The sequence below is a fragment of the Tamandua tetradactyla genome, chromosome 17 (assembly GCF_023851605.1).
Source record: "Tamandua tetradactyla isolate mTamTet1 chromosome 17, mTamTet1.pri, whole genome shotgun sequence".
Taxonomy (NCBI): Eukaryota; Metazoa; Chordata; class Mammalia; order Pilosa; family Myrmecophagidae; genus Tamandua; species Tamandua tetradactyla.
Genome location: NC_135343.1, coordinates 26372333 through 26398706, shown reverse-complemented (window position 1 = coordinate 26398706; position 26374 = coordinate 26372333). Strand labels below are relative to the sequence as shown.

General features: G+C 37.9%; 1 protein-coding gene and 1 pseudogene across 4 annotated transcripts in view; one reads left to right on the top strand and one right to left on the bottom strand.

Moving 5' to 3' along the window:
- ACYP2 (acylphosphatase 2) overlaps nucleotides 1–26374 on the bottom strand; it is a 350111-nt gene that overhangs the window by 217579 nt on the left and 106158 nt on the right. The window lies entirely within an intron of this gene.
- LOC143661121 (iron-sulfur cluster assembly 1 homolog, mitochondrial pseudogene) lies at nucleotides 2290–2671 on the top strand (annotated as a pseudogene).

The following is a 26374-nucleotide window of genomic DNA, read 5'->3' as shown; positions in this document are numbered from 1 at the left end:
TTAGGATACTTCCCAAATTTTAAACAGTGCAGTAGTGAGAAGGCAAGAAACCATCTACTAAAAGATTTAAAAAGAAATCAAAGAAGACCTAAGTAAATAGAGAGCTATTCCATGTTCATCGATAGGAAGACAACATTAATGTGTCAGTTCTTCACAACTTGATCTGTAGATTCAATGCAATCCCAATCAAAACCTCAACAAGTTATTTTGTGGATAGCAACAAACATTCTAAAGTTTATGTGGGAAGGCAAAAGACACAGAATAATACAAAGTTGAAGAAGAGGAACAAAGTTGCAGGACCGACACTACCCAACTTCAAAGGCTTACTATATAAGCTACTATGATCAAGATGAAGTGGTATTAGTGAATGAATATCAAAATAGATCAATGGAACAGCGTATAGCCCAGAAATAGACCACTCAATTATAGGCAATTGATCTTTGACAAAGGAGTAAAGACAATTCAATGGAAAAGGATGGTCTTTTCAACAAATAGTTGAAAAGCTGGAACAACTGGACAACCAAATGTAAAAAAAAAAAAAAGAAAGAAACTAGTTACACACTTTAAACCTTTCACAAAAGTTAACTCAAAATGTATTATAGACCTAAATATAAAATGCAGAACTGTAAAACTTCTACAGTATAGCATAGGAGAAAATCTAGATGACTGTGTTAGTTAGATTCAGTTGTCAACTTGACCAGGTGAGCATACCTAGTCTTGTTGCTGCGGACATAAGCCAACGGTATGTGAACCTCATCTGTTGCCAATTACATCTGCAGTCAGCTAGGAGGCGTGTCTGCTGCAATGAGTGATGTTTGACTTAATTGGCTGGTGCTTAAATGAGAGATTGCAACGTAGCACTGCTAAGCAGCTCGGCATTCCTCATCTCAGCACTTGCAGCTCAGCCCAGGCCTTTGGAGATACAGAAAGAAGTCATCCCGGGGAAAGTTGTTGGAACCCAGGGGCCTGGAGAGAAGACCAGCAGAGACCATGCTGTGCTTTCCACGTAAGAAAGAACCTCAGTGGAAAGTTAGCTGCCTTTCCTCTGAAGAACCAACAAAATAAATCCCCTTTTATTAAAAGCCAATCCGTCTCTGGTGTGTTGCATTCCAGCAGCTAGCAAACTAGAACAATGACCTTGAGTTTGTTTTTGACTTTTTAAATACAACGGCAAAGTCATGATCCATGAAAAAAAAAATGACATTAGGCTTCATTAAAATTCAAAATCTTCTGTTCTGTCAAAAGACACTGTTAAAAGAATGAAAAGTCAAGCCACAGACTGGAAGAAAATATTTGCAAAATACATATCTAATAAAGGACTTATATTCAAAATACACAAGGAACTCTTAAAACAGAACAATAAGAAAACAACTTAATTATAAAATGGGCAAAAGATCTGAACATACACCTCACCAAAGAAGATAGACTGACAGCAAATGTGTATATGAAAAGATGCTCAACATCATATGTCATTAGGGGATTTAAAATTAAAATAATGAGCTACCATACGCAACTATTAGAATGGATAAAATCCAAAATGCGGATAATGCCAAATGCTGGCGTTGGATGTAGAGCAACAGGTATACTCATTCATTGCTGGTGGAAATGCAAAATGGGACAGCCACTTTGAAAGATGGTCTGGCAGTTTCTTAAAAAGCTAAACATAAGCTTACTTTTTGACCCAACAATTTTGCTCCTAGGTAGCTATCCAAATGAGTAAAACTACATCCATAAAAACAAAACAAAACAAAACATGAATATAAACATTCAAAGCAGTTTTATTCATACCTGCCCAAAATTGGAAGCAAAAAATAAATCCTCCAACAGGTGATGGATAAGCAAATTCTGATACAGCCATACAATATCGTATTATTCAGAAGTAAAGAGAAATGAACTGTCAAGCTATGAAAAGACATGGAGGAGCCTTAAGTGTATATTTTTAAGTGAAAGAAGTCAATCCAAAAAAGCTACCTACTATATTATTTCAACTATATGACAAAATACTGGAGACAGTGAAAGGATCAGTGGTTGCCAGGGGCTCAACGGGAGGAAAAGAGGGATGAACAGGTGTAGCATAGAGCATTTTGGGGCATTGTGAAACTATTCTGTATGATGCTGTAATAGTGGATACATTATGTTATGCATTTGGTCAAAACCCATAGAACTTTATAAAACAGAAAGTGAACCCCAACATAAACTATGGACTTTCATTAAAGAAAATGTACTGGTCCACTGTGCCCACAGAGAGAAGCTGAGGTAATTGAGCTTCCAGGCGCAGGCCTGGCCAAGATGTTGGTTTTGTTAGTCCTGCGCCCAATTCTGGCTATGAGCAAGAAGAAGCTGCAGCATCCCAAGCTGTCCCAACCCTGACACCTTCAGCAGTAAACAAAATAAAACAATTTCTTAAAGATACACCTGAACAGGTGTGTAAGTCTGTGTCCGAAACAGAAGTTGTAACGGCCTTTCTTATACCTTAGGATATAGGATGACAAAAGAAGATTCTGATGAAGTTATTCAAAGATGGAGTCAGAGTGTTCATTGGGGAAAAAGCACAGCCAACACTTTTAGGAACAGAAATGGACTATGTATAAAACAAATTATCCATGAGTTTGCTGTCTATAATCCAAACATCAAAAGAAATTGGGGCTGTGGAGAAAGCTTTAATATTTGACAACCCAGGACTCCTCCTTCAGCTGTAAGCTCTAGAAATGTTCCTGGGAAGATTTGGAGCTTTCTAGAGAAATAATGTGTGGCTGCTTTAGGAGGAAATAAAGTAATACGTTTTGAAAATGAGGCCAGGTTGTTGAATTCAAGAAGTGATATTTGTATTCCTTTTAGAGAATGAAAAATGAGAAGTCATTACTCGCTTTGGATCATTTTTCTGTTCTGTAAAGAAAAAGAAAAATCCTACCATCCACTTAACACTCCTATATCTTTTCTGTTAGAAAAGTTTCACTGAAGTTGCCTTAGTGATAGGATTTCAGGTAGATGTCTATCAAATGGCTTGAATTGTACAACTCCCTTGGCGTTTTCCCAATCAGATAGATGGCTTTTGAAATTCAGAGGCAAGAAATCCTGACTGTTTGTGTAATGTAATAGTGCACTGCTTTTCTACCAAAATTTGGCATGGCCTTTTAAAATTTTAATTTAAAATATTGCCAAATGTCTCATTTGCCTGCCCTTTAGCAGTACCAGCCATTAGATGAAAGTTTCAGGCAAAGATTTCCTAGCACTGGATGATGGTGCAAAAGGTAGAAAATAATCTACCACTTGTTTCTTAATCCATTTATTTTAACACCCTAGATGATTGCTCAAAATGGGGTCTGAAGCTGATTTAGATTCTTTTAGTTGAAAGGTCCCTTAAAAGCCATCTAGTCCACGTTCCATTCAGTTCTATCACTGAGTAAGCAGAACCCCAAGGAAGCTCACTGCAAGTTAGGGAGGCACCAGGAGTCAACCTCAGGTCTCCCTCCATGGTAAGTAATATATTCCTTGTGCTCTTTGGCAGTCAGGAAAGTTAAATGGTGATCTGGCTTCTCTGTTAGGTCAACATTTTAATATTTTTTTTTTAGTAATTTGAGGGAGATCATGTATATTTTTATTTTATTTTGAATGGTAAGAATCTTATTTTGAAACCCACTTATGTGAATTACCATCTTGTTTCTTTGATGAAACCATGAAGCAATAGTTTACTCTACCAGGGAAAAAATTACAGCAGTCCAGAATCTTTCTTTTAGAATGTAGTAGTAATTGTGAAGGAAAACTTGGGGGTCTTTTTTTAAATTCCCAATGTGCTTCTACTTTCTGGATCTTAAATACAATTGCTAAAATTTAAAACCCAACATTTTAACCTAACATTTTTATCACCAAATTTTCTTTATCAGTGATAATTTTGTCATTTAGCTACTGCTTTTCCTGGGTTTGACATATTCTGTAAGGTGGCAAATACGGTTTTTCTGAAAGCTAATTCTCATGAATTGAATTAGTGCCCAATTTCCTTTGTTTGTTATAGTCACTAAAGTACCTGGTACAAATATACCAACCTAGAACACCAGTTTTCTGTAATGCTCATGAGTTTGTATTGTTAATATAATTATCAATTCACTTAGGATTTGTGCAATACTGTATCTGGGCACAGATTGAATTTTCAATATAAACAATGTGGTTTCTTTGTGATCATTATATATATATATATCTCAATACTGGTTCGTCTTTTGTAACAAATGTACCCCATTAATGCAAGATGCTAAGAGGAGAAACTGTTAGGGTGCAGGGAGATGGGATGTATGGGAACTTATGTATTTTCTGTGCAATTTTTCTATAAACGTAAAACTAACCAAAAAATAAAGTCTATTAAAAAAAAAGATTAGCAGAGGCAAACTAGAAATAGACCAACTCTCACAAAGCCTGAAACAATCTAGAATTATCTCAATTCCTGATAGCATCAAGATTATCTGTGCTAACAAGAAAAAAGGTTAAATCTTTTCTGGAGGAAAGCAACATCAAGGAGATCCTTTAAATTTTTCCTGGCATTAAAAAATAATAAAACAACTTTTAAAAAGCATATCAGGAGAGAGGATCAAAAGATAGAAAAGCAAGAGGAAAACAGACAATAGAAACAGACCCACAAGTAAATCAGATATTGCAGTTAACATACATACATGGCCTTTATAAAGAGTGGGAACATGAACTTTAAAAAACAATACAACAACAACACTGGGAATACCTGCTATGTTAAGTATTCATTAGAGACTGAAAATCATAAATCTGTATTAATACCTATCTGCTCAATTTTGTGACTTTTTTTCCCTAGCAATGCTGTCATAGCCCCTAGACCCTCAATTTGGCTCAGTCCACTTCTAACAGTCAGACAACAGGCCAAATTTTCTTCAATTAATGATTCCCAGGAGTTTGTGCATAAAGACTAAGGTAGTATAATTCTGAGATGTGTGTTCTACACTGTTTCCCAGAGTTACCCCATGGAAATTTCTTTTGATAGCTGGCTCTATTAGATGCATTCCTTTCCCTTTATAATTTTCCCATTCTCTACTGATTTAACCTACAGTTCCCAAATAAAACACCTCTACATAAATCCTTGTTTCAACCTCTGCTTATAGGGGAATCAAAACTATGACACTCAGTTGTGCAGGTGCAGGCATGGAGAAAATATTATTATTCTCAGAGTTGGGGTTTTGCCAGTTAAGCACAATAGAGGGAGGGAGGGGAAAAGGAGCACTTTCATAAATTTAACATATGGCCAAACTACTGGGGAAAAAAAAGGAAGTAAATACATAAAATCTCCTTTGGAGATACTCAATATCTATATCAAATTTCTCTATTTATAAAATGCTCTTCTGTTCATTCCCAGTGCCAATTTAGACCACCTCAACACCTGCACAATACCTGAATAATTCAAAGAAAAAAAACTTCTTCCAGAAACAATCAAGAAATATGCCCCAAATTGTGTGGGTTCAGAAGGTAGTACTTGAATTATGCACCATGCCGTGGCTTGGTTTTATTACATTATGTTTGCAAATATCCTCTAAGACCTGACTTTATATCTCATTTTCATGCAATGCCATATCAGCTGTTTTCAATCTAGCTGCACAGTAATCATTTGGATGACATTTTCCTCACCTCCAGAGATTGATACATTGATTAATTAATTAATTAATTAATTAGATTAAACTGGGGTGGGGCCCAGGCATCAATATTTTTTAAAATCTCTCAGGTAATTCTGACGTTTAGTGATGGTTAAGAACTACTGATTTAAGGGATTATGATAAGTGAAAGACTTTTATGTAATACCTCCCTCTTTACAAAGTGATTTTTATAAAGTGTAGCAGACCCAGACTGAAATAAGCCTAAAATAGTTGTCTAGAAGTGGAACTGTTTATCCAGTTGCCCCCTGGCACCTAATAGACTGGCAGAACCTAACCACTTCAAAAAATCTCCGTATAGCAGTATCTGTACAAGTTCTTTGGTAGATGACAAAAGGATTGTCAAAGCTAATTCTTGTGCTACATACTTTTACTATACATCAATTTAAACATAAATATATATAACAAACTACCAAAGGCACATAGTGCGAGACTCATAACCATTTCCTGTTCTTCCTCAGGAAGGGATTTATGAAAACCCTTGGTCAATGCAGTTAAAAGAATGGTTATTTTCTTGTCCAATCTTGATTCTGCTTTCCAAGGCCCTGGTGATCCCCCTCCATGTGCCAATCTACTCTTGCTATGGAGGTATGTCTTATTTCAGAATCCTAATCCTACTTGTGCAAAGTTCTTAGTCTGCACACGTGGAACTGCTCTAAGCTCATTTTAAGTGTCAAGTCTTCACCAACGACAGAGGCTATTCCCACAGTTACATTCAGAAAAATATTAGCTGCCTGCTTTCCCTGTTCAACTGGGAGCAGGCTTGGATCTGTTTAGCTTAGCCCCATAATGCTCTTTCTAACCTGAGGGTTCTGACAGGCATCTGTGTTTCCTGCAACTGCATGTACTTCCTCTAGCAGATAAGTGTTCTGGCTGGCTAAGGAAGAGGGAAGGTTTTTATTCTGCTCTATATTTGGCAAGAAGGGTAACTTCAACTGTAAATGGATCACGTGTCACGTGTGGCATTTCCTATGGGCTATCACTAAACATCCCCTGGCAGCTTTGGCTCAGAGCATTTCTCTCAATATTTCCTACCCAGTATCTTGAGATCTAGACTTTGACACATAATAATTCCTATTTAATAGTCATAAAAATACCAAAAAGATAGGAAGAATAGATGTGCCCATACAGAGAGGAAGAATAGATGAAGAAATAGGGCCCATAGAAGTTAAATCTGTTATTGTCAGAGAAGTATTTAGAGCAAGAATTAGGAAGAATAAAAGCATAATGACCATTGCATGGATCTGTGTACAATTTTAAATTGTATTATTGTGTAAAAAGTACGTTAAAAAGTTAAAAAAAACAATGACAAATGGGAAAATATTTGTAGTATGTATAATTTTAAAAGGTTAACATCAATATTTTAAGAACTCTTGTAAATCAATTAGATAACATTATAGCTCTAATAGGAAAAAACAGCCTACAAATATATTTATTAATGAATGTAAATTAAAACAATAATTTGGAGGGCATTTGCTGCTTTAATGTATGCATTCTTCCTTCTCCCCTTCATTTGATAGAGGAACTTCTTTCTCCTGTACTCCAACCATGTGGTTCTGGGAGGGCTGATGGTACTTGTAATAGACATCTATTCTTTTCACTTTTGCAGCATCTGCTCTTCTTTTCCCCTTTCACAAACCCTCCTTCTCTCTTATTAGCTCAAGTGGTTTTAGTGTGACTGAAACCTGCCCCCGACACAGAGGTGGCACATAACCCAAGACTGACCAATCAGATTATTTTATCCTCCTGCCACAATACCTGGCTCAGGGATGAACATCATACCTAACTCAGGTCAACCAATGTTTTCCTCAGAATTTTAGCTGAAACCATCAGAAATAAGGCATTCCCTTTTGAGACTCATGAGACTGATGAGTCAGATAAATCTAGAGCTGCCAGGAACCATTTTGCCAACAGGAAGACATAGTTTGCCTGAGAATGAAGCCAACAAAGAGGAGAACCAGACAAAAGAGAAAAAAATAAGTCCTGATGACATTGCTTTAGCCTCTGGATCTACCTGTGCCTGAAAGCAGCATCCTCTCCTAAACTTTTCAATTACATGAGAACAATATACTCATATTTTTTTCCCTAAACCAGCTTAAATTGGGTTTCTATCACAGCAATCAAATAAGCTCTGATTTATGTAGGACCAAAACAAAGAGAACAAAGATTTCTCTTTTACCCAGACATCCTAGACTGAAATGATATAAGCCTGGAGCTGCCTACAGCCATATCTCCCTCAGAAAAGGCAGGTTGCAAAAGTAAAAAGAATGAGGACAACATATTCCCTGACAACGTGATTTAATTCCTGAATCCAGTCAACCCTAAGGCCAGCACCTAGATGAATGGGGCAATAAATCCGATCTTTCACTTACATTGGTTTTATTGAATCTCTGTCATTACAACAGAGTCCTAACAGAATGATATCTTATTTGTATTTTGTTGTAATATAAATGAGATATCAATTTCCCCAAAATTATAAATAATAATAGCACCTAGTGTTATTGATGGTGTACTAAAATAGTGACTCACACACTGCTGGTATTTGGATACAAATATTTTGTAGAGTTACTTATAGATCTCAAAAGCCTTAAAAATTGCACATGATTTATCCAGCAATTCTTCAGTTATAAATTTCTCCCAAGTTAAAAACTGAAAAAAAAAAAAGTTGAGTGAGGATAAAAAATATATATTGCAAAGTTGTTTGTTAAAGTAAGAAACTAGAAACTACTCAAATATCAATAGGTCTCAAAAAATTTTAAATAAATGATGCTTTGTGTACAGTCTTAGAGAAAGGTGATGTAAATCAGGAGTTCGTGCCTAGGATCCAGGGATAAGTTCAGGAGTTCAAATGCTTTCCAGTAGAGCATTCCTGTGTTCTCTGGAGGCCTTGGGGACCCTCTGACCGCATAGCCTCCTGACATGGTGAACCCTATTGGGGCAACCAGAGGTACTTCCCATATCTGATGGAGTTCCTTTCCTTGACAAGCTGCCCATTCAAGCCACAGTCTCAAATATTATTCTTGGTATGCACCAAATATGAAACAAAGCTAAAATGTGGCACAATTTTGTACAATGGCAGAGCGTCAAAAAGGAAATCTATTTTAATGTGACTCTAGAAACGTTCTTCTTTGGCACCGGCGTTCTAACGTTGACCCCAGAAAGAGGAAAGCAAGGGTATTTTCTGGCCCTATAATGAACTAAATCCAAAAAGCCGTAATGATGTAAATACTCATTTATTATTTTTTTATAATTTTGGAATACATTCCTAGACAAAGCACAGAAAACTAAATTGTGATTTCAGAGAAGAATGTAATCCACCTGAAAAACTGAAAACTAAAGGTGCAGTTTTTAGAAAGACAGCCGTATCTGAAAACGAACAAAAGCTCAACCGATTGTGGAGAAGAAAATAATTTATTCACGATCTTGCAAGAACCAAGCCATAACTGAAAAATGATGGTGGGGCTCTGAGCAAGCAAAAGCAGCGCTATTTACTCCCTATATTACTCCAGTTTCTCTGCTGATTGGATACTTTCGAGTTTATAGCCTATCAGAGCAGCTTAACTATTTCAAATTTCCTGCCGAGAGTCCCCCGCTTTTGATTATACTTTGCATTCCAGTCACCCTGGTCGTCATTTATTTAGACTTATTTTTACCCGTATAAGGATTCAGCGCCAATTCTAAGCTTGCGTCAGAGGCGTTCTCCTTTCCCTCCCTGCAAGGCTAGTTTGAGCTGGCTTGCAGCCCTGTTTAGTGAGTTCCCGGTCTCTCCTCCTGCGCCATCTTGTGTGAAAGCTAACTTAATTTTATTCTTACACAGCTGACAGAAGTTGGGAAGTAAAAAGAAGAGTGGGTGAAAGAAGAGATCTGAAAACATCCTCAACATGAGATACTCTCTTGGTTGATGGAACAGGAAAGAGAAGTATTAGGATACTGTCTTTCAGAGAGATGGATGAAGGAACCAAGAAGAGTGGCAAACTTATATTGGGAGGAGGGAAGTGGAGCAAAGGAGCTAAATTTTCATCCATCTTGATATCTAAATCAAGAAACGGTGAAACGACTTCTGGTAAGAGAGCGGAACAGAGAGGGCGGAACAGAGGAGACCGGTCGCCCGTCTCCGTCTCCGTGCAACGAGAGACACGACAGACAACGGCAGGCCGGCGCATCCGGGCTGGGCGCGATCCTGGAGGGCTCCTGTCCTGCACCGGGAGGCCCTGGACGAGGCAGCGGGAGATGGGGACGCAGAGGACGCGGGAAACGCGCGGGGCCACGACTCCGCCTCCCCGCAGCTGCCTGGGATGATCTTCCCCTCGGCTTGTGCCCGTGGCGACCTTGAAAGGCAGATGAGCCTTTCCTGAGCACCGACCCCACCGGGTCAGTGCCTGCTCCCGCCGCTGTGAGGCGCTGCTGTGGGCGCTGGGTGGTGTTGGGGTGACGATTGGGCGGGAGACGTGGAGGGGGCCGGTCCGTCTTCCTTCTGGCGGAAGAGACCTGTTTGGGCCTTGGTGCCGCTCCCCCCCCCCCACGGGGGCCTGAAGACCACAGGTGTGTGAAGCTGGAATACCTGGTCCCACAGCCCGGCGTTACGGGGGTGGGGTGGAGTCTGGGGCCACTCGATCCACCCGCAGCACGGGACTCTCCGTTAGGGTGGGGGCCGTTCCTCCCCCAGGCCCAGAGTTGGCAGAGTTTGGCATGTGCTGGGGTCAGCAGCTCTGGCTGGAGTCCCGAATCCAAATCTTACATGTGGGAGGGAAATAAATCTGCAAAGTAACCTTATTAAGACAGTAAAACGCCTCGTCCACAAAAAAGGTTATAAGGCAGGTGAAGGTCCAGGCAGAACTGGGCTCAGACAAATAACCAAATTAAATCACCTGAGGAGACAGAATTTGGAACGGCTGCTTAAGCTGGTTCAGAAAGCAGCAAAGGACATCAAGACGGTACTGGGAAAGCATAAAGAAGAGGTAGATATGGCTCAAACAAATGACCAAGTTAAATTATTCAGGGAGGACTCAGAATTCAGAACAACTAATTAAGGTTGTTCATAATAATATGAGAAAGGTTACAGAGGAACATAAAGAAGAATTTGAATGAATAAATAGAAAAATATCAGACCTCATAGAGATGAAGGATACTGTAGACCAAATTAAAAACATATTAGAGACACACAATAGATTTCAAGAGACAGAAGAAAGAATAAGCAAATTAGAAGACAGGTCAAATGAACTTGAATGTTCAAAAGAACAAATGGCAAGAAAGATGGAAAAAATGCAACTTGATTTCAGGATAATAAACAACATGAAGCATACAAATACAAGAATTATTGGTAACCCAGAGGGAGAAGAGAAGAGTCAAGGGATAGGAAGGCTAGTTGAAGTTATAATGGAGGATAACTTCCTTACCCTTATAAAAGACATAAACATCCAAACCAAAAAGCCCAACAAATCCCAAATAACATAAAATAAATACAAATAAGCTTATTCCAAGGCATACCTAATCAGAATGTCAAATCTTGAAGAGAAGCAAAAAGTCATGAAAACAGCAAGAGAAAAGAGATTTATTACATACAAGGAAAACTATACAAGATTGAGTTCAGACTACTCAATAGGTACCATGGAGGCGAAAAAGCGGTGGTATGGTATATTTAAAATTCTGAATGAGATAAGTACATGGAACCTTGAATAGGGCATGAGATTTTGTAGGTTTGTCCAGAGTGATGCCCTGATAAATTCCAGAGTTATTTGAACAGTGAATAAAAAGTATTTGCAAAGTCCCCTTGGGACTTGGGGACTTGGGGGGAAAATTCAACTTCCCCATTTGGAGAATTCCTGATATTCTCGCAAGCAGTGGGGACAACCAAATCAATAGGCCAAGCCCTCAATCTTAGGATTTGTTCATATAAAACTTATACCCACAAAGGATAGACTAAACCTACTTAAAATTAGGCCTAAGAGTCACCCCCAGAGAACCTCTTTTGTTGCTCAGATGTGGCCTATCTCTCTCAGCCAGCACAGCAAGCAAACTCACCGCCCTCCCCCTATCTACGTGGGACATGACTCCCAGGGGCGTAAACCTCTCTGGCAACATGGGGCAGAAATCTTATAATGACCTAGGACTCAGCATCAAGGGATTGAGAAAACATTCTTGACAGAAAGGGGAAAGAGAAAAATGAGAGAAAATAAAGTGTCAGTGGCTGAGAGACTTCAGAGTTGAGAGGTTATCCTGGAGGTTATTCTTACACATTACATAGATATCCCCTTTTTAGTTTAAGGTATATTAGGCTAGAGGGAAGTGCCTAAAACTGTAGAACTGTGTTCCAGTAGCCATGTTTCTTGAAGATGATTGTATAATGATATAGCTTTTGCAATGTGACTGTGTGGTTGTGAAAACCTTGTGTCTGATGCTCCTTTTATCTATGGTATGGACAGATGAGAAAAACATATGTATTAAGAATAAACAAATAATAGGGGAAACAGATGTTAAAATTAAAAATATATATATTGGATAGATGGAAATACTAGTGGTCAATGAGAAGGAGGGGTAAGGGGCATGGTATGTCTGAGTTTTTTCTTTATTTCTTTTTCTGGAGTGATGCAAATGTTCTAAAAAATGATCATGGTGATGAATATACAACTATGTGATGATATTATGAGCCATTGATTGTACACCATGTATGGAATGTTTGTATGTTAAGAATGTACTGCTTCCTGACCAAAAGGGGTAAAAGAAGTGTAACTAATAAAGTATCAGTGGCAGAGAGGTCAAATAGAGTCAAGAGGCTACTCGGGTGGTCACTCGTGCAAACTTCAGTTAGACCTTGCTACCTATCATAACCTGCCAATCCCCAACCAGGACCATTCCAGCCAATCCTAAAGAACACCTAGGGCAATATATAAGATTGCATAGGGATTCCATGCCCTAGAGTAACCTTCCAGAAACCTACAACCTCCAGATGGGTCCCTGGCCCAGATAAGTCCTGAAACCTAGCCCAGCCTCTCCAGAACATCAGACAGTTCCATCTCCCTACCCCATTTAAGTGGCAGACCCTTCCAATATAAAAAATTTAGACTGGCCATAGCCCTAACACCCCTAAAGAGGGGGATGGAAAGATCAAAGGTGTTGGTGGAATTATACAGAGAAGATAGGATTTAACAAATGAATATGAATGCTGAATCATTAAATTGGTATCTCTTTTAGTCTCCAGTATTTTAGAGCAGCTACAAATAAAAACCTAAAATTGTGGAATTATAACCCCATGTCAAACTCTGAAATATCTTCTACAACTAATTGTGGCGCTGTGCTTGGAAATTTATAGCTTTTTTGTATACATGTTATTTTTCACCAAAAAAGAGGGAAAAAATTCGATTGTGATGATAAAAAAATATTTAAGCCCTCTAGCCTCCTATATTCTGGAGCAGCTGGAAGGAAAGATATGAGATGATTGTATGGTAGCCCATGACAAACTCTGGGATTGGTCCTGTAACTACTTGTTGAAGAGTGCTTTGAAAACTATTGCTTTTTTATTTCTTTTCTTTGCATATATGTTATACTGTACAATAAAAAAAAGTTTAAAAGAATGTATGTGCTTGTTTGTTGTTATATCAATAAAATTAAAAAAAAAAATCTCAATGAGAAAGACTTCCAGCCAAGAATTCTTTATCCTGTCAAGTGGTCCTGCAAAATTGAAGGAGAGATTAAAATCTTTACAGATAAACAATGGTTGCAAGAATGTGCCAACAAGAGACCTGCCCTACAGATGTGAAACCAGAAGTAAAGATAGACGATAAAGACTGAGATGGTATAATCTAGGAATGCCTAAAGTGTACAATGATAGTGACTAAATGTATAAATTAAAAAATGCTTTTGCATGAGGAAGAACAAAGGAATGTCAGTATTTCGGGGTGTTGGAAATAGATGTCATTCCTATTTTAAAACTTAAAAAAATGTATCACATAACAATATTAAAATAGTTAATAAGGTGAAAAAAAAGAAATACTGTGGGTCAATGAGAGGGAAGGGTAAGGAGTATGGGATGAATGAGGTTTTTTTTTTTTCATTTTTTCTTTCTTTTTCTGGAGTGATGGAAATGTTCTCAAAATGATCATAGTGAAGAATACACAACTATGTGATGCTACTGTGAGTCCTTGATTGCATAATGTGATTGGGCTGTATATGTATGGATATTTCTCAATAAAAATATTTCTTTAAAAAAAGAGACCTGCCCTACAAAAAATATTAAAGGGAGCTCTGTTTACTGAAAGAAACCTAGAGAGGAAGGTCTGGAGAAGGGTACAGAATTGAAGAGTATTACCAAGGGTAACTTAAAGGATAAAAAGAGAGGGAAAAGAATATATAGATTTGATAAATAAAACTCTAGGAGGGGGCGCAAGAGTAGTTCAGTGGTAGAGTTCTCATCGCCTTGTGGGAGACCTGAGTTTGATTCCTAGTCTATGCACTTCCCCCCACCCCCACCCCCCAAAAAACAAAAGCAAAATTCAACAATGGTGCTGCAATAATGGGATGGTCACATGGAAAAAGAATGAAATGAGGCCCCCACCATAAGTATACCCACAAAAAACAACCTATAGGACAAGATGCTAGACCCAAGAATTACTTTTACAGAGGTAAATTTGAATGTTAATGGACTAAACTCACTAATTAAAAGACACAGATTGACAGAATGGATTAAATAATATGATCTATCAATATGCTCCTCATAAAAGACTTATCTTAGACCCAGAGATACAAACAGATTGTAAGTGTTAAGGATGGAAATAGATGTTCTATGTAAGCTGTACCAAAAGATGCACAAGTAGCTATAATAATATTGGATAAAATAGATTTTAAATGTTATGATATCATGAGATAAGATTTCATGTTAATTGTAAAAACATTTGTATCTTTTTATTTTCTTGAAATAAAAAACTTGAAAATGTTCAGTAACGTAAGCCAATACTATAGCAAAGTTGATGTTTCTAATAACTTTCTACTTGATATTTTGAGAATACATACAGTTTTGATAGCTAATCAAATGGTGTTTAAGTTAGTGTTTAATATTTAGAATCCCAGAAACTGATTACTATATCACATATTTTTCCTGGTTTATCTTAATTTTAAATTGGTTTTTGAAACCTACTGTACAAATACAGGCTTTATAATCATTACAGTTTGTTTAATACACCTATGGATAAACTAAGATACCTATTTTTGATGGTTAAGATTTTTGTATATTAATTGTAATAACATTTTTATCTTTATATTTTCCTGAAATCCAGAACTTGAAAATGTATAGTAACATGGGTCATTACTATAACAAGGTTAATATTTGTAATAACTTTTTACTTGATAGTTTGAGAATGGTCACAGTTTTGATAGCTAATCAAATGGTATTTAATGGGTAGTTAGTGTTTAATGCGTAGAATTTTAAAAACTCTGATATCTGTATTTATAGGTGTTCTAGTTTGCTAGCTGCCAGAATGTAATATACCAGAATCAGAATGGCTTTTAAAAGGGGGAATTTAATAAGTTAGTAGTTTACAGTTCTAAGGCTGAGAAAACATCCAATTAAAACAAGTCTATAAAAATGTCCAATCAAAGGCATCCAGGGAAAGATACGTTGGTTCAAGAAGGCTGATGATATTCAAGGTTTCTCTCTTATCTGGAAAGGCATATGGTGAACACAATTACAATTTCTCTCTTGGCTGGAAGGGCACATGGCGAGCAAGGCATCATCTGCTACTTTCTCTCCTGGCTTCCTATTTCATGAAGCTCCCTGGAAGGCGTTTTCCTTCTTCATCTCCAAAGGTAACTGGTTTGTGGGCTCTCTGCTTCACATGGCTTTGTCATTCTTCTCTGCTCTCTCTGAATCTCCTTCATTCTCCAAAATGTTTCCTCTTTTATAGGACTCCAAAAACTTATCAAGACCCACCCGAGTGGGTGGAGACATGTCGTCACCTAATCCAGTGTAACAACCATTCTCAATTACATCACATCTCCAGGGAGATGATCTAATTGCAATTTCAAACATACAGTGCTAAATAGGGATTGGAAGAAATGGCTGTCTTTACAAAATGGGATTAGGATTAAAACGTGGCTTTTCTAGGGGACACACATCCTTTCAAACCAGCACAATAGGGTCTAGATAAGATACTAGACCCAAGATCTGCTTTTACTGTAATAATTTTGAATGTTGAGGGACTGAACTCACTAATTGAAAGACACAGATTGACTGAATGAATTAAATTATATGATCTCTCTATATGCTGCTCACAAGAGACTTATCTTGGACCCAAGGATACAGATGGATTGAGGATAGGGGGATGAAAATGGATGTTCTATGTAGGCTGTAACTAAAGGAAAGACAAGTAACTAAAGTAATACTGGATAAAATAGATTTCAAGTGTTATGATATCTTAAGAGATAGGATTTACATGTTAATTATATACACATTTGTATCTTTATATTTTCCTGAAATCAAAAACTTGAAAATGTTCCATAACATAGGTTATTACTGTAGCAAAGTTGATGTTTTTAATAACTTCTACTTGATATTTTAAGAATGTGCACAGTTTTGTTAGCTAATCAAATGGTAATTAAGGGTTTAATATTTAGAATTCAAGAAATTCTCATATCTATATCTCTAGATTTTTTCCTTGTCTACCTTAATTTTAAATTGGTTTATGAAACTTACTGGGCAAACACAGGCTTTACAATGATTATATTTTATTTAATAAGCCTATGGATAAGCTAACCAAGATATCCATTTTTGGTGGTAAGGTTTTCATATATTAATTATAAAAACATTTGTGTATTTATATCTTCCTGAAATCCAAAACTTGAAATTGTTTAGTAACATAGGTCATTACTATAGCAAGCTTGATATTTGTAATAACTTTCTACTTGATATTTTGAGAACCTTCACAGTTTTGAAAGCTAATCAAATGGTATTTAAGTTAGCATTTAATATTTAGAATTTAAGAAATTCTAATATCTTTATAGATATAGGATAAGATGCCAGACCCAAGTTTTGCTTTTATAGTAATAATTTTGAAAGTTAATGGACTAAACTCACTAATTAAAATATACAAATTGACAGAACTGAGTAAATAATGTGATCTACCTATATGCTGCTCGCAAAAGACTTATACCCAAGGATACAGATTGAAAGTGAAAAGATGGAAATAAACGGTCTATGTAAGCTGTAAACCAAAGAAAGCAGAAGTAGCTATAGTAATATTAGATAAAATAGATTTTAAATGTTATGATATCATAAGAGAGAAGATTTTCATATGTTAATTATAAAAACATTTGTATCTCTATGTTTTCTTGAAATAAAAAACTTGAAAAAGTTCAGTAAAAAAAAGAAAATGAATTTAGAGATTTCTAGGTAATCACAAAAATAACTAAAAACAGAAACTGTTTAAAGTAATTGCCTCTGGAGAATAAGTTAAAGGACACCATGAGGAAGCAATCAGCCAAATCCAGAACATGGAACATTCCATGGGATGACTGACCTCATTTCCCTAACAAACCAATGGCATGGGCTGGGGAGAATGGGAAATGGGTTATAAATTTATCACATTTGGGAGACAAAACAACCAAATTCAATATGGGGATCCCATTTGGGATCCTGATTAGAACAATTTAGGGACAATCAGAGAAATTTGATTATGAACTAGATATAAAATGATGTTAAGAAATTGTTAATTTTTTAAGGATAATAATAGTATGGTGGTTAGGCCTAAAGATAGCTTTTGTTGTTAAGAGGCATAGTCAAGTATTTCTAGGTAAAATAGCATAATATCTTGGTATTACTTAAAAAAACCCTAATGCCAATCCCTCCTACCCCCAAAATAAAACAGGATAAAGTAATAAGATGGGCCAAATACTAATAATTGTGTAGGGTGAGTGTTGCATTCTTTGGTTCACTGTGCCATTCTCTCTAATTTTATGTGATGTTTTTAAATTTTAAAAAATGGACTGACTTTTTCTTTGCCCATAAGTCTGCTCTTCCTCTTTCACAAGCTGGAAGCTTGGTTCATCTTTGGATCCTCCAAGTTTCTCACCCTATTAGCTAACAAGTTGTCTAAATTCTACTTTCTAATAGCTTCTGAATTCATCCTCATTCTCCCCTTGTTTGGGGACTCAACATTTCACACCTTGACTACACATTCCTCCAGTTTTACCTGTATTCATCCCATCCACACTTCTAACTCCAGTCAAATCTTTTAATGGTTAGGTCTTTCATAACAGGACCCTTTGCTACTGCTGCACTCACTCCTCTCTCCCTTTACGCCTACTTGTCACTCAGCTGCCCCAGAATGAACAGTTGCCTTCATGCCCTCATGCCTATGTACACACTTTTCCTCCTGCCCCCTGACAGACTACTACTTGTCTTTTGAGGTTGCTTTCACTCCACCTGTGACTCTTCCCTAATAGGTAAGGTTGGCTGCTTCTTTCTCCAAGATCACATTGCAATTTTTCCATATCTTTATTAGAATACTTACCACATTCTGTTCATTTATTTGCCTTAATATATTTAGGCACATGATTGACTAAGTACATTTAAAAATAGGTGATTTTATATTATATTCTGTTGTGATCCCAGTGTATTGTATTCCTTTCACAGTTCCTGGATACAGTAGATACTCAAAAAATATTGAATGGATGAATCAATGAAATATACAAATGTTGCTGAAGGCATAAGACACCTGCCCTACCAACAGCATTTGAACATATACTTTGCACTGTCTGTACTGGCTAATAAACATTCTCTGGCATAACCTCAAGGTGATTGTCAGGATTTTAAGTTCATGACCTAAGAATACTACAATTCTAATTGTTCTTCCTGAGAAGTGAACAACTGGCTGTGATGTGTCTTAGGAAACGGGGTATAAGAATGAAAACAAAACAAAGCAAAGCAAAGAGACTAAAAAAGCAAAGGAGAAAACGCGGCTGGACAATGAGGATTTATTCACTACTGAGTTTTCCAGGGTCTAGCATGATCATAGGCACCAATAAATATTTATGGAATGCATAGAGGAAGAAGAGAAAAGAATAACAAATGATGCCCTGGGAGGGATGCAGAAGTTGTGAAAAACTGTCAGGATAGTAGAAAGAAGGGAGAGAAGCACTGCTGTTTGTAAACTGTTAAGTTGTAAGCTGTTTACGCAGCTGAACACATCCTAAGGTTTAAAAAGAAACTAATAGATCTAGAACTAGAAACGTATCCAGAGGAACTATTTAAAAGCAAGAGTGAGATGCATTCCTACAGGGACTTAAAGTGAAAAGAAATAAGCGGCAACATTCATTAAAAAAAATTCTTTTTACTTTTTTTGCTTGTTATTTGCCATCGTGTTTCTAAATAATATATTGCTGCTGCTATTTTGTTGACTTTTTTCCACTTTAGAAGTATGTATTGACTTCCTACTACTTTCTACTACGATGGAAGATAGAAACAGCCCCTACTCCAATATACACATTCTTTCTTCCATCTTCCAACATAGTTATATTAAATGTATTAAATAGGTTTTAGTATTTGAATTTGAATATTCAAAGGAGTATTACTCCTTTGAAAGTATTCAAATACTCCTTTGAATTGCTTTGAAATTTTTTAATTAAGGCATATAAACAACACTCATTTTACTTTTAATCATTCCAGGCAGGCTTCTCCAGATGTAGACTTTTAAGGAAAATTAGTATAGTTTCTCTGCCCATTTTAAAATTTTAAAAGTTCATTTTAAACAATCAACAAAGTACATCGGTGCTTATTATGTCCAAGGTAGCATGAGAGAGACAAAGATATCTAAGATAGACTCCCCACCCTTAAAGCACTTAAAATCGAAATGGCGAAATATTGCAAATATACACAAGAAGTTAACATGTCTATCAAGTGATGCCTGAATGATGTAGCCTGATCATTTTTACAATAGTCAGGGTAAAAGTCACTGTCCACTGGTCTTGGTGCAGGATAATGTTATAGAGATGGGAGGCTCATGAAGCATTGGTCAAGATGCAAAGTAGGTACAGCAAAGAGGAAGAGGAAAAGTACTCCATGCAGGAGGAAATTGCATTAACAAAGGCATGAAGGAGGGAAATGCTGTGTTTTTAGGGGTGCCAGGCAGCCCAATTTGACAGCAAAAGAGTTTCACGGGAAAGAACGATGGAAGATAAAGCAGCAGGACACGGTGAGAACACCGTGTAAGTAGACTTGAACGACAGCAGAGAGTGCCTGACAGTTTCTCATTATGAGGCTCTATTCAAGGTTATTAAGCAGGGATATGGAGAGGTACAAACTTTCTGTAGTTATAGTTCAGTGAAAATACACTGAATTGTTAGGTGATTTGATGAGCATATTAAAAGAATGCTACTACTAAATAGTCAATAACAGAGACAATAACAGATGTTAATACTAAAACTAAATAATTAATAAAACAACATACTGATTTAACTAGTAACTTTATTCAAAATACACTAACCATTTAGAAGAACTTATTTGTTCTTTCTATATCCCAGCAATTGAGTTAACACGTGGGAAGTAAAGATGAATAAGACCTAGTCCTTTGCTACAAGAAGCATACAGTCTAAGGATGTAACAAAAAATCTCAACTCCAGTTTGCATGATTCTGGGGTCATCTCTAATTTTCTCAAGATTTGTTAGCATAGAATTTCCTTTAGTCCATTTTATCTATCAATCCATCCATAAGCCGTCTGTTAAATGTACAACTTGTGAGATGCAGGACCTCAGAATAATGTCACTCCAGTTAAACAGAATGCTAAATGTTGGCCACTGGAACTCAACAATAAGGATATATGGGGTAAAAATGCAACACTATTTGTATCTTCCCTGTACTCTTTACAAAATATCAAGTGGGGATAGCCTTCCCCTGACTTGAAATGAGAACATTGGCAGTCTCCATAATTTTTCAGTTCATTCAGTTCAGATCATTCTATGGTCACTTTCAATCACAGTCCCAATGCAGTAATTAGGATGGCCAGTCCGAGATATGGCACAGAGTTTTAAACTTCATTTAAAAATTATTCTTTTGCTTCCAGGTCAAGATGGCGGCTTAACAACATGCGCGTTTTAGTTCGTCCTCCAGAACAACTGCTAAATAACCAGAAACAGTACAGAACAGCTCCTGGGGCCACGTCAGTGACCAGACACACAGCGTACCCAAGTCTGGACCAGCTGGACCAGCTGCGAGCACCCCCCAAAACCGTGAGTTCCCAAAGCTGCGGCGGCCAGCGCCCCTCCCCCACAGGCCGCTTCCCAGAGGGGAAAGGAAAGGACTTTACCAGCAGCAGTGACTGGGCACAATCAAACGCCAATTGTGGAACTAATTAACAAATTCTGACTACTAAAAATAGGCCCCCAGCTTAGGTGAACCCGATCAAAGTGGAGGTTGCTCATTTTTGCTCCGGCACCAAGGGGGCAGGACTGACAGAAAAAGGGGGAAAAAAAAGAAGGAAACAGGTTTTTGTGGCTGTGTATCTACAAGGCTTGACTGCCTCTGGATACAGCGGCAGGACTTTTCAGGCTGCAACTGCCCCAGGCATAGGCAGAAGTGTGCTCTTTTGGGGGCTTACCTGGAGCCTGTGCCTTCCCCAGGGGAGGGGTGAAGGCCCACCTAGGTGGAATCCCTCCATCAAGGAATTCAGACATTAGTGCTTGGTAATTTGAAGCCATTAAAACCAGCCTACAACCTCTCCTCTGTCTCCAACAAACCCCCAGCCAAAGTTAAAGGTACCGTATCATCTTATGCTGGTGGGACCTGCAGTCAGACAAGCGCCACATACTGGGCAGGATAAGAAAAACAGAGTCCAGAGACTTCACAGGAAAGTCTTTCAACCTGCTGGGTCTCATGCTCAGGGAAAACCAACACAGATGACTCTTTCCTCCTGATAGGAGGCCAATTTGGTCTGGGAAAATCTGGCTGGGGTCTATAATATCTAAGCAGACCCTCCTAAGTGTGTGTGGGGGTAAAGGTACCACACAAGCAGGGCAAGAAACAAGAAAACAAGAACTGAAAAATTCTCCTCTGTTAAACAAAACTTAAGCTAAAGGTTCAGATAAAGCTGAACAGAATGTCAAAGAACAGATAGACAACAAATTCATCCAGCAAGAAAACCCTAGGTAAAAGAAGTGAAAGCAATCTCCAGAATAAACTAATTAAGGTAATTAAATGCCTAGACACCAGCAAAAAATAACAAATCACACTAAGGAAATTGAAGATATGGTCCAGTCAAAGGAACAAACCAACAATTCAAATGACATACAGGAGCTGAAACAACTAATTCAGAATATACGAACAGACATGGAAAACCTCATCAAAAACCAAATCAATGAATTGAGGGAGGATATAAAAAAGGCAAGGAAGGAACAAAAAGAAGAAACTGAAAGTCTGAAAAAACAAATCACAGAACTTATGGGAATGAAAGATACAGTAGAAGAGATGAAAAAAACAATGGAAACCTACAATGGTAGATTTTGAGAGGCAGAACATAGGATTAATGAACCGGAGGACAGAACATCTGAAATCCAACAAGAAACAGAAACTATAGGAAAAAAAATGGAAAAATATGAGCAGGGACTCAGGGAATTGAAAGACAATATGAAGCGCATGAATATACGTGTTGTGGGTGTCCCAGAAGGAGAAGAGAAGGGAAAAGGAGGAGAAAAACTAATGGAGGAAATTATCACTGAAAATTTCCCAACTCTTATGAAAGACTTAAAATTACAGATCAAAGAAGTGCAGCGTACCCCAAAGAGAACAGATCCAAATAGACATACTCCAAGACATTTAATAATCAGAATGTCCAAGGTCAAAGAGAAAGAGAGGATCTCGAAAGCAGCAAGAGAAAAGCAATCCATCACATACAAGAGAAGCCCAATAAGACTATGCGCAGATCTCTCAGCAGAAACCATGCAGGCGAGAAGACAGTGGGATAATATATTTAAATTATTAAAAGAGAAAAACTGCCAACCAAGAATTCTATATCCAGCAAAATTGTCCTTTAAAAATGAGGGAGAAATGAAAACATTTTCAGACAAAAAATCACTGAGAGAATTTGTGACCAAGAGACCAGCTCTGCAAGAAATACTAAAGGGAACACTAGAGACAGATACAAAGACAGAAGAGAGAGGTGTGGAGAAGAGTGTAGAAAGGAAGACTATGAGTAAAGGTAAAAGGAAGGAAAATTAGATATGACATATAAAATCCAGAAGGCAAAATAGTAGAAAAAAGTACTACCCATACAGTAATAACACTGAATGTTAATGGATTAAACTCTCCAATCAAAAGACATAGTCTGGCAGAATGGTTTAAGAAACAGGACCCATGTATATGCTGTCTCTACTCAAAGGTTGCGAGGCCAAGGACACAAATGGACATTTACATGTTTATAGCAGCATTATTAACAATTACCAAGTGATGGAAACAGCCAAAATGTCCATCAACAGACAGTTGACTAAACAAACTGTGACATTTACATAAGATGGAATATTATGCAGCTGTAAGACAGAATAAAGTTATGAAGTATGTAACAACATGAATGGACCTTAAGGATATTATTCTGAGTGTGATTAGCCAGAAACAAAAGGACAAATACTGTATGGTCTCACTGACATGAACTGACGTTAGTGAATAAACTTAGAATATTTCCTTGGTAGCAGAGACCATCAGGAGATAGAAATAGGGTGAGATATTGGGTAATTGGAGCTGAGGGGATACAGATTGTGCAACAGGACTGAATATAAAATCTCAGATATGGACAGCACAATACTACCTAACAGTAATGTAATTATGTTAAAACACTGAATGAACCTGCATGTGAGAATGATAGAGGGAGGAGGACTGGGGACATAAATGAAATCAGAAAGAAAGATAGATGGTAAAGATCGAGATGGTATAATCTAGGAATGCCTAGAGTGTATAATAATAGTGAAATGTACAATGTACAAATTTAAGAAATGTTTCTGCCTGAGGAAGAACAAAGGAATGTCATTATTGCAGGGTGCTGAAAATAGATGATAATTAATACTTTAAAATGTCACCTTATGTGTGAGACTAAAGCAAAAAATGTTTATTTGTTACAAAATTTATATTTTGACTAGAGCATTTCCTAATATAACACATGTAGATAGTTTGATTGAATGTCATAAGTACTTGGAATCTCAGGTAGCACATGAGATTTTGTTGGTTTGTCCAGAGTGATGCCCCGATGAATCCCAGAGTGATTTGATCAGTGACTGGAAAAGTATTTGCAAGCCCCCTTCAGGGAATGGTGAGAGTGGGGAGAAATTCAACTTCCCCAAGTTGAATTCTTGATATTCTCACAAGCAGTGTGGACAACCAAAGCTATAGCCTGAGCCCCCAGGCTTGGGGTTTGTTCACATGAAACTTAACCCCACAAAGGATAGGTCAAGTCTACTTAAAATTTAGGCCTAAGAGTCAACCCCGAGAGTGCCTCTTTTGTTGCTCAGATGTGGCCTCTCTCTCCAGCCAACACAACGAGCAGTCTCAGCACCCTTCTCCTCTCTGCGTGGGACATGACTCCCAGGGGTGTGGACCTTCCTGGCAACGTGGGACAGAGATCCTGGAATGAGCTGAGACTCAGCATCAAGGGACTGAGAAAAACCCTAGAATGAGCTGAGAATTAACATCAAGGGATTGAGAGAACCTTCTCGACCAAAGGGGGAAGAGTGAAATGAGGCCAAGTGTCAATGGCTGAGAGATTCCAAACAGAGTTGAGAGGTTATCCTGGAGGTTATTCTTATGCATTAAGTAGATATCACCTTGTTGTTCAAGATGTAGTGGAGAGGCTGGAGGGAACTGCCTGAAAATGTAGAGCTGTGTTCCAGTAGCCATGTTTCTTGATGATGATTGAACAATGATATAGATTTCACAATGAGACTCTGCGAATGTGAAAACCTTGTGTCTGATGCTCCTTTTAGCTACTATATCAGCAGAAGAGTAGAACATATGGAATAAAAATAAATAATAGGGGGAACAAATGTTAAAATAAATTTAGTTTGAAATGCTAGTGGTAAATGAAAGCGAGGGGTAAGGGGTATGGTATGTATAATTTTTTTTTCTCTGTTATCGTTTTATTTCTTTTTCTGTTGTCTTTTTATTTCTTTTTCTAAATTGATGCAAATGTTCTAAGAAATGATGAATATGCAACTATGTGATGATATTAAGAATTACCGATTGTATATGTAGAATGGAATGATCTCTTAATGTTTTGTTTGTTAATTTTTTTAATTAATAAACAAAGTTTAAAAAAAAACTATTCTTTTCCTTCCCTCAGTTTGACCCTGTTGCAGATTGGAATCCTACCTACGTGAGAAAGGGGCCTATGGCTGGCTTCTCTTCCCCAACTACACCCCCAGCCCCCTAACCTCAGTTTGCCAACCAGTCTCTGACCTCTGGAGTGGGAGATGGAGAGAGAGAAGTAAAAGGAAAGCCTTTGGGCTCTCAGGCCCCTAGCAAATGTCTAAGGTTGACTCTCTGGTGGGCTATTTTCATGGGCTCCTCAGAGAACCCCCAGCAGGTCCCCACTCCTTGCAGCAGTGACAGAGAGTGGCATAGACCCATTCCACAGTAGTCCAGTTTGTTTCCTGCTTCTTGAATCTGGGGTACTTCCACTCCTTTAAATAGTCCTATTGGACATGACCCAAAATGACCCCTTGCTGTCTTTTTCTCCCTTGTAGGCCCCTTCTGATACATGAGGTAACACACATATCCTTTTCCCAGCTAAACTCGGGAGTGGGGGCTAGTCCTAACTCAGCTGCACTTTTCGGGATCCACCAATACAGTCAGCTAGTCTCTTCTCTTCTTGACTTTACAGAGAGGAGGTAGACTCCAGTTCATAAAGACTCAATTATAGGGGTCACATAGTAAGCTCTCCAAGGGGTCTAATGGAAACATCCCTTACTTCACGAGGTAGGATTTGCCTCACAGTACAGCCATTTCCAAAGATCTCCTCCAAAAAGTTCTCCCACTTTCCACACTCTGAGTACTTTTTTGTGGTGGACCAACTTTTTTTTCATATGTTGTATGGTAGGGGTGACATTTTATTCTTTTTCCATGTGACTATCCCATTATTGCATCACCACTTGTTGATTTTTCTGGGATTGGGGGTGGGGAGGAAGTGCATCAGCCGGGAATTGAACCTGGGTCTCCCACATGGCAGGTTCAAATTCTACCACTGAACTACCCTTGCACCCTCAGGAGCCACTTTTTATATCTTTAATTAGGCTAAGTCTTGGGGAAATTTCCCTTGTGAATTCTCCATATGAGGATCTGTCTCTGGTATTTCACAACTACCTTATCCTGGTTGAAGATTCAGCTTTAATATTCTGTTACCTAGTGGGGAATCTAAGCCTACCTGTAGTTATGCCTTAGAGTTACTACCAGAGGACCTCTTTTGTTGCTCAGATGTGGCCTCTCTCTCTCTCTCTAAGCCCAACTCTACAAGTGAAATCATTATTTCCCACCCCCACCCTCATGTGGGACATGACATCCAGGGGTGAAAATCTCCCTGGCAACATGGGATATGACTCCCAGGGATGAGCCTGGCCCTGGCACTGTGGGATTGACAACGTCTTCCAGACCAAAAAGGGGAAAATAATTGTAACAAATAAGGTATCAGTGGCTGAGAGAGTTCAAATAGAGTCAAGAGGCTATTCTGGAGGTACTCTTATACAAGCTTCAGCT